The sequence below is a fragment of the Ambystoma mexicanum genome, chromosome 10 (assembly GCF_040938575.1).
Source record: "Ambystoma mexicanum isolate Mex_15411 chromosome 10, UKY_AmexF1_1, whole genome shotgun sequence".
Lineage (NCBI taxonomy): Eukaryota > Metazoa > Chordata > Amphibia > Caudata > Ambystomatidae > Ambystoma > Ambystoma mexicanum.
In genome coordinates, this window is record NC_090932.1 from 1,091,553,889 (window position 1) to 1,091,566,381 (window position 12,493).

General features: G+C 44.4%; 1 long non-coding RNA gene across 1 annotated transcript in view; it reads right to left on the minus strand.

Annotated features, from left to right (window-relative positions):
- Positions 1-4,229: 4,229 nt before the first annotated feature.
- Positions 4,230-12,493, minus strand: part of LOC138492006 (uncharacterized) — a 1,139,453-nt gene continuing 1,131,189 nt past the window's right edge. Inside the window, exon 5 of the long non-coding RNA XR_011276128.1 lies at positions 4,230-5,127. This is a non-coding gene — a long non-coding RNA (uncharacterized lncRNA). The remainder of the gene's footprint in view (positions 5,128-12,493) is intronic.

Here is a 12,493-nt window from a genome sequence, read left to right on the forward strand (position 1 = left end):
ATGGGATAGTAAAGTATTGTGTACCCACAATAGACAGTCTGGACCTGTTATCCACTATTTGTTTTCTCAGTCCAAGGTGTAAACTTTACTTTTATATTTTATTGCCTATATTCCTCTGTGAGGTTTAACAGTGACCCGGGACTTACAGGAGTCTAACAACCTTGATGTTGTTATTGTTTTTCAAAAATGGATTCTCTTTGACTTCTTTTACTGTCCACCCCTTTTTTGTAAGCGGTACATCAGCGTTCACTAAGGAAGGGTTTTCCCTAATCTCAGGGACTTGACAGGGACAGGTAGTGATTTTCCATCTATCCTTCTGTCTTCAAAACGGACCCTATATCTCCTTGGTCACTGCTTTGTAGCGCTATTGTCTTGCGTAAATGGGACTTTCCCACTGCCTTTTATTAACTACATACAGTTGTGTGTGGCCCTCCTTCTCTGTGTTACAATACAAATTTGTCAGGGCTTCACCCTACATACTGCACCTTCAGTGCCCTTTGGGTTATTACTATAGTATGCTCCACCCCAGGAATGCATTATTCAAACGTGTGTGAAATGATCAGAGCATACTCGGGACGTATAGCTATGAGAGCTATACCGTTAGAACCAGAAGTCTTTGCATATGGCGTGTGGGTGCTCATGGCGGGATTGCCAGGCCTCGCAGACAAAACTATGAGAATCCCTGATGAGTTTCTATTCAGACCAAGAATACCCATGCACGAAGAGGAGGGCCAAGTATTTCCCTTAAAGATACAATCTGCCGCAGTGCGAGGAAAAGTGGTATTGGTTGAAGGATATGACGATGAAGGCAGACAATGGTGTGCGATTATTGCCATCGAAGAAGGGTATCGAGTGACTGACATCACCGATGACGATCTGTTCGAAGAACACCCTGACCTAGAAGAGACAAGAGCGGAGGTGAGTCTCATATTTTGGGTCAAAATGATCAAACGGGAAGTGCCACAGAGAATGATGTTGGCACTGGTAGGCCCAGAATACTTTGAGGACGACATGGTCCAAGTGCCTGCCGCAGTATGGACTACAGGGCCCTATGATGTAGGTCTCCTGAAAGGGGCGGGTGAAGTGAAAATCAAACTGAAACCAGGAGCAATTTTACCACGAGCGCGACAATATCCCATGTCCAGTGAGGCTGATGAAGGAATCGCAAAGACAATCTCCGCCATGATGGAGCAGGGCATCCTAGTGACATCAGAATCACCTTGCAACACAGTGATTTACCCTGTCAAAAAATCAAAGGGAGGGTCTTGGCGTTTAATGCAAGATTTACGAGCATTAAACGATAGAGTTGAAGCCAAATTCCCTCTAGTCCCTAATCCATCCACAATTCTGTGCAACATGCCCACTGAGGCAAAATATTTCACGGTGATCGATTTGAAAAATGCGTTCTTCTCAATCCCGTTGCACAGTGACTCTCAAGACCTGACGTCATTTACTTTCAGACAAATGCGCCTGAAAAGTATGAGGTTGCCACAGGGGTCCTGTGAGTCTCCATCCATTTTCAACAGAGTCCTGCAGATGGACCTAAGCAATATTACGGTGGACAGTGTTGTTTTGCAGTATGTAGATGACATTCTGATCTGCAGCACCACTGAAGAGCAATGCAGGTGCGACTCTGTCCAGCTATTGACTATACTGGCTGAGAAGGGATACAAAGTAGACAAGGATAAGTTGCAGTACTGCCAACAGGAGGTGTTGTACATAGGGCAACTGATCTCACATGAGGGGAAGAAGGTGTCTTGATATTGGGCAAAATCTTCCTCGGGGCCAGCCCTTTGAGAGCAAAAATACCCAATTCAGCCCAAAATACAGGTTCTATTGTGCTGAGCAGTGATCTCATGCTAGTGACAAATGACACCCTCAAAGCTTTAGCATATTTATTCTAAGCAGTGAATTTCATATACATTTGGGATTCAAGTTAGAGAATATTACAAAGCATAAAACAAAGAGCAATGCAAAATATAGTGAAACATGGAACTTAGATAAACATAGAGAAACATAGAGAAATATAGAGAAACATAGAGAAACACAGTCTTACGTCCCTTTAATCAGCACTGGGGAGACCTTGGGCCCTCATAAGCTAGCTGTAAACAAGCCCCGCTCAGAGGACAATGCTGAAGGACACCGTATGAGCCAATGCCGGGCACCTGTTTCTGCACGAATCAAGTCCACAGGCGATCTCCCCCTGATCCCATGTGTGCATGGATGTTTTATAATCTCTTGCTGTCAGTCACCATGACGCATAGTTCCAGAACTTTCTCTGTGAGGCTGGTTCATGGAAAAAACCCAGCTCTCTCTGAGATGCTCCCTGCTCGCTCCTACCCCCTCCCTTGGTTCCCATCTGCGCTGGCTGAGGAATGTCTTATCAGTACCTTCCCAGAGAAAAGGAAGATTAGCTTGGAGCCAGGCCTACCGTTAGTGAGGCTGAATATTCTAAGGGAAGCAGGGATGTATTAACCCCATCTGCAAGCTCTAAAAGGCATGCACTCATAGCTTAGTGTTTATAGCGCTTAAGACTGGCTATCTAAGCGCTATATAGGTGCCATGATGTTCCAAACACTCCAAAAATACCTATTAGCTACATAGCTAGGGGCCCTCCCTGCCTGTCTATCAACAATGCTTAATTTGACCTATTTCATACTAGGCCTGCATATCCCTTGTAGCTCACTACTGCATAATGGAAGTGCTACAACAGACTACTGTCAGCATTTTTAGCACATACTTTGAATACACTATTGGCTTTCAGCGGCTAATGCTGTCATCTAAAGCCCTGATTGGCAAGGTTGCAATTTCGTGTATCACTACATTCCACCCCTATTCAACGTTTGTGCGACAAATGCTGACTAATACCTATCAATATAGTATTTAGTGCAGTGATAAAGACCTTGGGGCTTTGCAAGAGGTTTAAGCAAACTATCTTCTAGCGGTTAGTTAGCGTGGCATGCAAGGTAAAACACTACCTAAACAAAAATGTACACAAAGTGAACAGTGACATATACCCTTGCCAAAACCTGGCCTACACAAAAATACCTAAATCAATTTTGTATAACTGATTGTCAGTTAAAAAGCAGCATGCAGTTAAAATGTCAAGGCAATCCAGTGTAGTCTAATCTACAATGCACTATTGCATTTATGTATGGTTACCAATTCTAAAACCTGGCAGCCTTTCACCCTAAGGGCCTACCCTCCCCCTGATCCCAGGGCATTCAAGCGTGACTATGGGCTGTGTGACTAGACACTTCCCCCAGGTAGGTGGAACCCAACCAGAAACCATCTAATTTCGTGAACAAGGTGAACCCATGGGCACCAGGTTGTCTAAATAAAAACAATTCTACTAATTTACATCAAAGCATGGCATGTGTTATTCATGCAATCAAAAGCAAGCAATTCAATCCATATGTATGCTGGTAACTGTAGCTCTGCGTGCCAGTGTGTGGAGGATGGTCGCCCCCACCCAGTAAAAAGCCAACACCTGCTGATTTAACAATGTTTGCCATACAATGCATTGTGTGTATTTAGCAGTCTTGTTGACCTGCCCTATGGCAGACAAAAATGTCTTCATGTCTAAAATTCTGTCATCTTCAATTGGCTGTCAATACTTGTAGCAGTGCTGGGCATATCAATGGGCCCCACTAGGCCAGAAGTTCTATAGCAGAGCTGGCATCAGAACCCATAGTGGCTAGCTTATTGTGCACAGTTTCTATGTCACAAGCATATAAAGCTCCTGCAATGAATGAATCTAGCTCCCTAGCTACGCGCACTCTAGTGATGGGCCATAGAAATGGACTCCATTTGTAGCAGCTTGGTAGTACTAAGGAAACATTGCCTCATGATAAATCTATGTCTAAGTGTAGCACTGTAATAATGAAGGTGTGCATTACCAGTCTACAATTTACATGTTGTCTTACTACTGGAAAATCTAACAGGTTCACAGTGTCTACCTTCTGTGACTTGGAGAATACCCTTCTTCAAGTGGGATATCTACCATATACAATATTAACTTTAGCCACAAACACCATACTACTATCCGGCAGTGGCTGTTTCATCACACCATGGAAAAAATTCATTTAGTCAAGTTATAGTTCATTAAATCTTGGCGAGAACACTCGCTGCAGTTCTTGGTCAGAAAAACATCACATTAGACAAATTAAACAAATGGTATCCATTCAGTGACAAAAGATGCCTGACAATGTGCCAGGCCAGTACTCTAGCAATTCCATGTGGATACTCATTTGCAGCGCTTTTCCAAAGAATTATTCCAAATGTTTACAATCAAAAGGTGACTCTTTGCATTAGTGTGCTGGAGACAGCTGTCCCCACAAAAACATGAAACTGGTTGGTTTAACAAAAAACCGTGTCACACTCTGTGTCATAAAATCAAACATCAAGTCAGTCATGGTTTCATTTACCTGCCTTAAGCTGGCTGTAAAAGTATCCAGTGTTTCAAAGATTACCATTTCAAATTATAGCTCACACACTTGGCAGCATTACTTCAATTAAGAATCTTAACCTACGCACAGGTGACTTTGATGTGCGCACCCATCTTATCTCAAAATAAATTACGCTCCTGCTTGCATAATTCTGCTGCCCCAACAGTTCATAAATCATTCTCCTGCCTACGTGCAATGTAGAATATTTTTTTTTCAAAAAACAAAACATCTCTGGTTAAAGCCATTCAGTTGGAAGAGTAAAACCATTTGGTTTTTTTTTCAGATTCATCTCAACAGTGCATTTAAAAACCATTTTTCAATGTGTTAGCATTCAATTGCTGTGTCACACAGCTGTATGTGGTGCCTGATGTTACAGTCCACAATTCATTGTCCATAGTCCTTTAAACAAGAAAAGGCAAAACATGTCATTTAAATGTGTAGCATCAAATACTTGATAATTAGCCAAGTCTGCACCGTGCCAGTTCAGCAAAAGTTATTACTCTGTTGGACACTATTCGCAGGTTACAGCATTGAGTGCGGTGCAGGGCACGTTAAAGTTGAAATAGCATGTCGCAGTGGCTCGCTTTCTCTGAGAATGCGTCTGACCCTTCTTTGATCAGTGTCACCCACAAACTGCATATTAATTTCTGATATTATGAAATGTCTTGTCGTGCTTTGCCTAGGCAAAATACAAACAGAAATGTTAGGATTTCATCAAAACTTCAATATCAGCGTTATCCACCCCTTCCCATAATACCACCCCCATCTTCAAAAAGTCTCATCAGGTAACTACACACTTTGTCATTGCTACTGCAATTATTTATCACCTTTCTGCATGTTTCTGGGGGCTTATTTACACTCAACCATACGGGGTGTAACTGCCTAATCACAAACTCATTTGTGCAATGCAATCATAGCTGGTCAATGGTACCTCAGACTGATCTGTGCTTTTACAAAGCCATATAGTAAGTACCCAGGTCGCACAATGCTTTTCTTTTTTCACCAAAGCGATCACCAATGCCAGGCGCCAACTTGCTTCCAGTGTCTCATGATCTTGATTCAGGTTGCCCTGCTGGCATCACTCCATTTTTCAAAGGTAAAGTCTTTCAGTCCAATACCGCTTACAGTTGTACAAGCAGCTTTGTTTATTTATCTTTCTTTTCTTAGCAGTGTCTTTTCAAGCCTCTGGTTTTTTCACTTGTCATTTTTTCAAAGGGCGTTTGCTGTTTTTGAACCACCCCTTTGAGTGCGATAGTCTAAGCCAGTTTCTTTTGTTGCTTCAACAAATCATTCATTCTTGCACTAAGCCGTGTGGCTTCTGGATCATGGCTAATGTGCAGTGTTCATGTTGTACTTCAAAGCCCCGCTCTGCATGTTGTCTCTTGCAAAACGGCTAAGCACTTTTTGTCAGTTTTGCTTCCATCTGGAATGCCATAATGTCTTTGTCAGTTACTCCATCCCCTGGCAATGTAGCTTGCAGTTTGCCAGATGTGTATTTTCTCTTCTCAAAGCGCCTAGAGGTTTCTTCTCCAGTGCACAGCGCTTTACTTCAGTTCACATCACATGGAGCATTGGAATGCAGCTTGCACAGCAATAGCGTTTCACTTCACTTCACATCACATCACATGGGAATGCGGTTTGCACAGTAATGTCTGTTGGAATGGGCAGCTGTCTTTTCTTGGCCCATTCACAGATGCATAGGTAAATGTTCAGATGTGATGTGCCCGTCTGCCATCCTGCATGAAGCCTTTGCTCCGTACCACAGTTTACTGGGCAAATTCTTTACTTTTTGAACAGCTCTCTGTTTTTGCTCCCCCTTCCTCAGGAATGCAGGCATGTTTATCTTTCGTGTGCACCTGGCAGCGCCATTAGCACGCAGCTTATCTCTTTTGCCTATAACTCTTATACTGTGGCGGCTTCACTCGTTTCAGACAATTCATCCAGATTAACTCTTTCTTGTACTGTTTCTGCTTTTGTTTGCCTTCACGCACCTCGCCCAAGACAGCTTCAAGGCACAAGCTCTGCACACACAGCAAGACTCTTGTTTTTCAAAAGCGGCACTTTTCTTGTCATTTTTCTACTCCATGTAATTTTGCAAAATGTCAAAGCGTCTTTTTTTTTCTTGTAATGTGCGATCTTTCAAGAGAACTCACAACCCATTAAATCTTTGTGCTATCTTATCACACACAGATGTTTCATTCTGTTGTACCATTGCCAAACTATAACCACTCAGTTCAGTGCATTTAAAAAATAAAAATGCCATATTTAGTGCAGCTCCCTGCACGTTTTTTTTTTTTTCTGCAAGAACAACCCACACTCTATTGCTTGTGGGCTGTTTAATGTGTCAACAACATTTTTCCCCATGTATCACAGTCAACAGGACACTATTTCCAAATCATACATCACTTATAAGGCAACAGCACAAATCCATGGCATAGCATAGGGACAGTCAAAAATACTCCAGGGGCAATTTAGAAAAATATAAATTGTTTTTCCCCCCCAACCGTTGCAAGCTGATTCTGCAATTTCAAATCAGTACACAAAAATCGAAAATCCAAATAACATTCACTCACTTTCCTTTTAAGTGAGTCTCTCACCCAATATAAGCATGGCACAGCCTAAAATGCAATATAACCATTTTAGTGTGTTTCCTTTAAACAGAATTTGCCACCATTAGCACATGGAATTTTACAGTTGCCAAAAGAAAGAAAAAACTCTTTAGGCTCTCAGCACAGATGTTACTCATTCTCCTAAGCATGGCTCATTCCCCTTCCTCATTATTCAGGAATGCCAACCCTTCAAAAGCATATATCAAAAAAAAAACGAACCTTCGCCTCCGAACATTACAGCCCCCACTCGCTAGCACACTGGGGCTGAGTCAATGGTTAAATCACTATTCACAATTTGCATGTCAAATCCCTGCAATTATTTTTTTTTTTTCCTGCCCTCATGACAGAATAGAGATGAGAACTCCGTCTCATTATGCATTCCAAATTACAACTTTAAACTTGGGAAACCACATGATAAAATTCTTTTTCTAATTGAGCATACATCTTTCTTAACCATTCATCGGAGTGCTTTAAACAAAGCCATTTCCCGCTCGTTTATTGCCTTGTACTCCCTGGCACCAATCCCATGCAATAAGTCAGTCACGACTGATTTACTGAAGGGAGTCTTAACCACACAAGCTATCGGCCACGGCAAGCCGACACAACATTGCTGCCTTTTGAAGTCTCAGAGCTGCAGTGAGACCATCAAGGAAATGCGACAGCCTGCTCCCCACTCTACACTGTGTTCTCTCACACCATTTGTCATGTCAGCATGGCACTGCTCTTCACAAATCCCACAAAGCTGCCACCAAATGTCTTGATATTGGGCAAAATCTTCCTCGGGGCCAGCCCTTTGAGAGCAAAAATACCCAATTCAGCCCAAAATACAGGTTCTATTGTGCTGAGCAGTGATCTCATGCTAGTGACAAATGACACCCTCAAAGCTTTAGCATATTTATTCTAAGCAGTGAATTTCATATACATTTGGGATTCAAGTTAGAGAATATTACAAAGCATAAAACAAAGAGCAATGCAAAATATAGTGAAACATGGAACTTAGATAAACATAGAGAAACATAGAGAAATATAGAGAAACATAGAGAAACACAGTCTTACGTCCCTTTAATCAGCACTGGGGAGACCTTGGGCCCTCATAAGCTAGCTGTAAACAAGCCCCGCTCAGAGGACAATGCTGAAGGACACCGTATGAGCCAATGCCGGGCACCTGTTTCTGCACGAATCAAGTCCACAGGCGATCTCCCCCTGATCCCATGTGTGCATGGATGTTTTATAATCTCTTGCTGTCAGTCACCATGACGCATAGTTCCAGAACTTTCTCTGTGAGGCTGGTTCATGGAAAAAACCCAGCTCTCTCTGAGATGCTCCCTGCTCGCTCCTACCCCCTCCCTTGGTTCCCATCTGCGCTGGCTGAGGAATGTCTTATCAGTACCTTCCCAGAGAAAAGGAAGATTAGCTTGGAGCCAGGCCTACCGTTAGTGAGGCTGAATATTCTAAGGGAAGCAGGGATGTATTAACCCCATCTGCAAGCTCTAAAAGGCATGCACTCATAGCTTAGTGTTTATAGCGCTTAAGACTGGCTATCTAAGCGCTATATAGGTGCCATGATGTTCCAAACACTCCAAAAATACCTATTAGCTACATAGCTAGGGGCCCTCCCTGCCTGTCTATCAACAATGCTTAATTTGACCTATTTCATACTAGGCCTGCATATCCCTTGTAGCTCACTACTGCATAATGGAAGTGCTACAACAGACTACTGTCAGCATTTTTAGCACATACTTTGAATACACTATTGGCTTTCAGCGGCTAATGCTGTCATCTAAAGCCCTGATTGGCAAGGTTGCAATTTCGTGTATCACTACAGAAGGTAACCCCATAAAAGGGCTGAAGCTATCATGAACACAGCCAAGCCGCGCACGATAAAACAAATGCAAAGCTTCTTAGGCATGTGCATGGGTCTTTGACTACAGCTCGTATACCAAGCCCTTGCTACAGGCCCTTAAAAAGGTCCAGGCAACAAAAGGAGAAATTGAATGGAATGAAGCAATGGAGAAAGGGTTTTCAGAACTCAAGGGGGCAATTTGTAAGGCCCCAGTTTACGGGATTACTAATTACGCAGAGGAATTATACTTGTTCTCACATACCGATGGCAATTTTATGACGGCAGTGCTCGCACAGCGAACCTCGCTGGGGTACAAGCCCCTAGCATATTACAGCAGGAGTCTGGACCCGGTCATGAAGGGCCACTTCCCATGCGAACAAAACCTAGCTGCTGCCGCATTCGCCATCGAGAAGGCATCATCCATTGTGATGGGATGCTCCATGACATTGTATGTTGAGCACTCGCTGCTTGCCATATTAGAAAAGCCAAAGAGCACACTGACATCTCAAAGAGCATCCGCCTATGAGGTGATTATCTCTAATCCATCGATCGAAATAGTGCGATGTAAGACTGTAAACCCTGCTACGTTCATAGCCGAGCCAGTCACAGAGGGAGAACCTATACACGACTGTGCGAACTATGAGGAATTCTATGATGAAATCCCCAGGGTAAAAGAAAATGCCCTGGCAGGTGGAGAGATCGTCTTTATTGACGGGTCTTCAAGAATTGACCAAGAAGACGGACAAAGGTATACAGGCGTGGCTGTGGTAAAGCACCTAGCGAACGGGGAGTTTCGAGTACTTGTTAGTGCACGAATACCATCTCACTATTCGGCACAGGATGCAGAACTATTGGCATTGATACTCGCCATTGAGAATCATGCAGACCAGGAAGTAACAGTGTACAGTGACTCCGCCTATGTGACGTCCACAGTGCATGCAGGTCTAGCGTGCTGGAAAAGGAGGGGCTACCTCCAAGCAGACGGCACGCCAGTGCAACACGCAGCCTTTTTGGACAGGCTGATAAAAGCACTACAGCTCCCAGTGGGCATAGCGGTCGTGAAATGCACCGCTCATACCAAGGGGACAAATTTCGTGTCTCATGGAAATCATGAAGCAGACATGGAAGCCAAGCGCATGGCATCCAAGAATGAAATAATCATGGACGTGGAGGTGGCATGTACCCATGAGCGAATGATGGTAGCACTTGCCACACCGGAAGCCTATAGTAATATGGGGCAGACTCAGCTAATGGAGCTCCAGGGGGAGGCACCACAGGAGGAGAAGAATTTATGGGAGCATTGAGGGTGTTCCTTAAACCCCTCTAACGGGTTGTGGAGTCAAGACAGCACTGGTAAACCAGTAATGCCTGTCACCCTCCTAAAGGTAGCACTAGAACAACTGCACTACCCCATCCACTTGACAAAAGAAAATCTTGCTGCAACGCTCGCAGAAGACTGGATCACACCGAATTTGGCATAACATGTTGCATTTTTTATGGTGAACTGCATTATCTGCCAGCAATTCACCGCTGGGCACACATTAAAAGTAGTGAGAGGAATCATTCCCAGACCAAACGGACCATTCCAGCACTTGCATATCGACTATGTCGACATGATTCAAGTGTGGAATGGGTACAGGTATTTAATTGTGGTGGTGTGTCCATTCTCTAGATGGATAGAAGCAGGTCCCTGTAAACACCCCGACGCTGCCTCTGCTGCTAAGTTCCTGGTGAGAGAAGTGTTCCCTAGATGGGGGGTGTGCGAGGTAATGAGATCAGATAATGGGGCCCACTTTGTAAATTCAGTGTTTGAACAGATTAGTTCATTGCTTGGTATAAAGCACAAGTTCTCGTCGGCGTATCATCCAGAGAGGAATGGGATATGTGAACGGATCAACGGCTTGCTTAAGGAGAGGATAGCCAAGTTGAAGCTCACATTAAAGAAGGGATAGCTGCACTGTCTACCATTGGCATTGTATGCACTTCGGAACCAACCAGGCTCCGGCCATCACCTCACGCCGCACGAGATAGTTACAGGCAGAAGGATGAGGACCCCTCTTACCCCCAGAGATAGACCTAGTTGTGATGCCCAGCCGACTAGGGAGGTTCTGGGAACAGAGATGCAAAAGTACCTAAACTGTTTGACATCCAGTGCCTCTGTCATTTCAGACCAGCTGCAGCGACGACGAAGAGGGGGTGGCGCAGCACAAAACACAGCAGGAAGTGATGAAGCAGACACCGAGCAAGGTGTACATGCGCCCCTCGTCTTCCCTGGTGACAGCGTTTTGGTGAAGAACTTTACCAGGAAAAGGTAGGACGAGCCAAGATTTAATGGCCCGTTCATTGTAGAGGACTGCAACCCCTCCGCCGTCAAGCTCCAGGGCAGAAGGGCATGGATCTTCATAAATGACATTAAGCCCTACATAGGGGAGAGCCCTCCTGCTGCATCTGACTGCAAAGAATCTATCTATGAGGGTCTTCTCACCCATGGCCTCAGCGGACCCCTCCCCCATTCACTGTGGCGTTCCTCAAGGCTTGTGTGTATCCCCTACGTTGTACAACGTATTCACCAAGCCCCTCTTCAATGTGCTTGACTATCTGGGTGTCTCCTACACCAACTACGCGGACGACAACCAGATACTCATCCCCATCACGGGAGACTACACAGCTGACACCAAAGCCCTTAACAATGTTTACTTGGTCATCCAGGCCTGGATGGCACATCACGAACTTTGCCTTAACGATGATAAGACAGAGCTCCTACTTCTAGGATCTAACCATCGGCTCAACAAATTAGATCAATCTTACAAGTCCTTCATCATTGACGGCAACGATATTAAAGTCTCCAAAGACACCAAGACCCTAGGCGTCTATATCGACTCCACGCTCTCCCTGAACAGACAAACAAATGCAGTTAGGTCAGCCTCGGCCTATACTTGCAAACTCATCACCGCCTGTAGACCCTTCCTAAACTCTACCAACTGCATCACCCTCGCCAGAACACTTGTCATGGCTAAAATCGACTACTGTAGTGCTCTCTACCTTGGGACTAGTCAGTCTAACCTTAATAAATTACAAACTGTACAAAATAATGCCTTAAGGGCAGCCTTAAACATCCCGAGACGTTCACATATCTCCTCCATCAGATCGGACTTACGTTGGCTCCCGGTAAAACAAAGAATTGCCCTGAAAACCCTAGCCCTGACTCACAAATGCCTGAGCAACAACGCCCCACCTTACCTGTCCGCTCGCTTCACTCTCCACACATCCACTCGACCCATTAGAGCAGCCCAAACTCACAGCCTCACCGTGCCGAGATGCAAACTCCAAAAAGCAGGTGGGGTGAGCTTCCCCGTCCTAGCCTCCAAACTTTGGAACACCCTGCCCACGCCCATTAGAACTGAACCATCGTTCCACTCCTTCAAGAACAATGCCAAAACATGGCTGTTCTCCCAAGATCTATGAGACCCTTACTCAGTCCAGCCCCTCTGTGCGATACAGGACATGTATATACTTCTCTCTCTGCTATGTACTGTATTATACTCTGTTAATGGTACCCCTCGGTATATGTATATATGCTGTATATTTTGTAA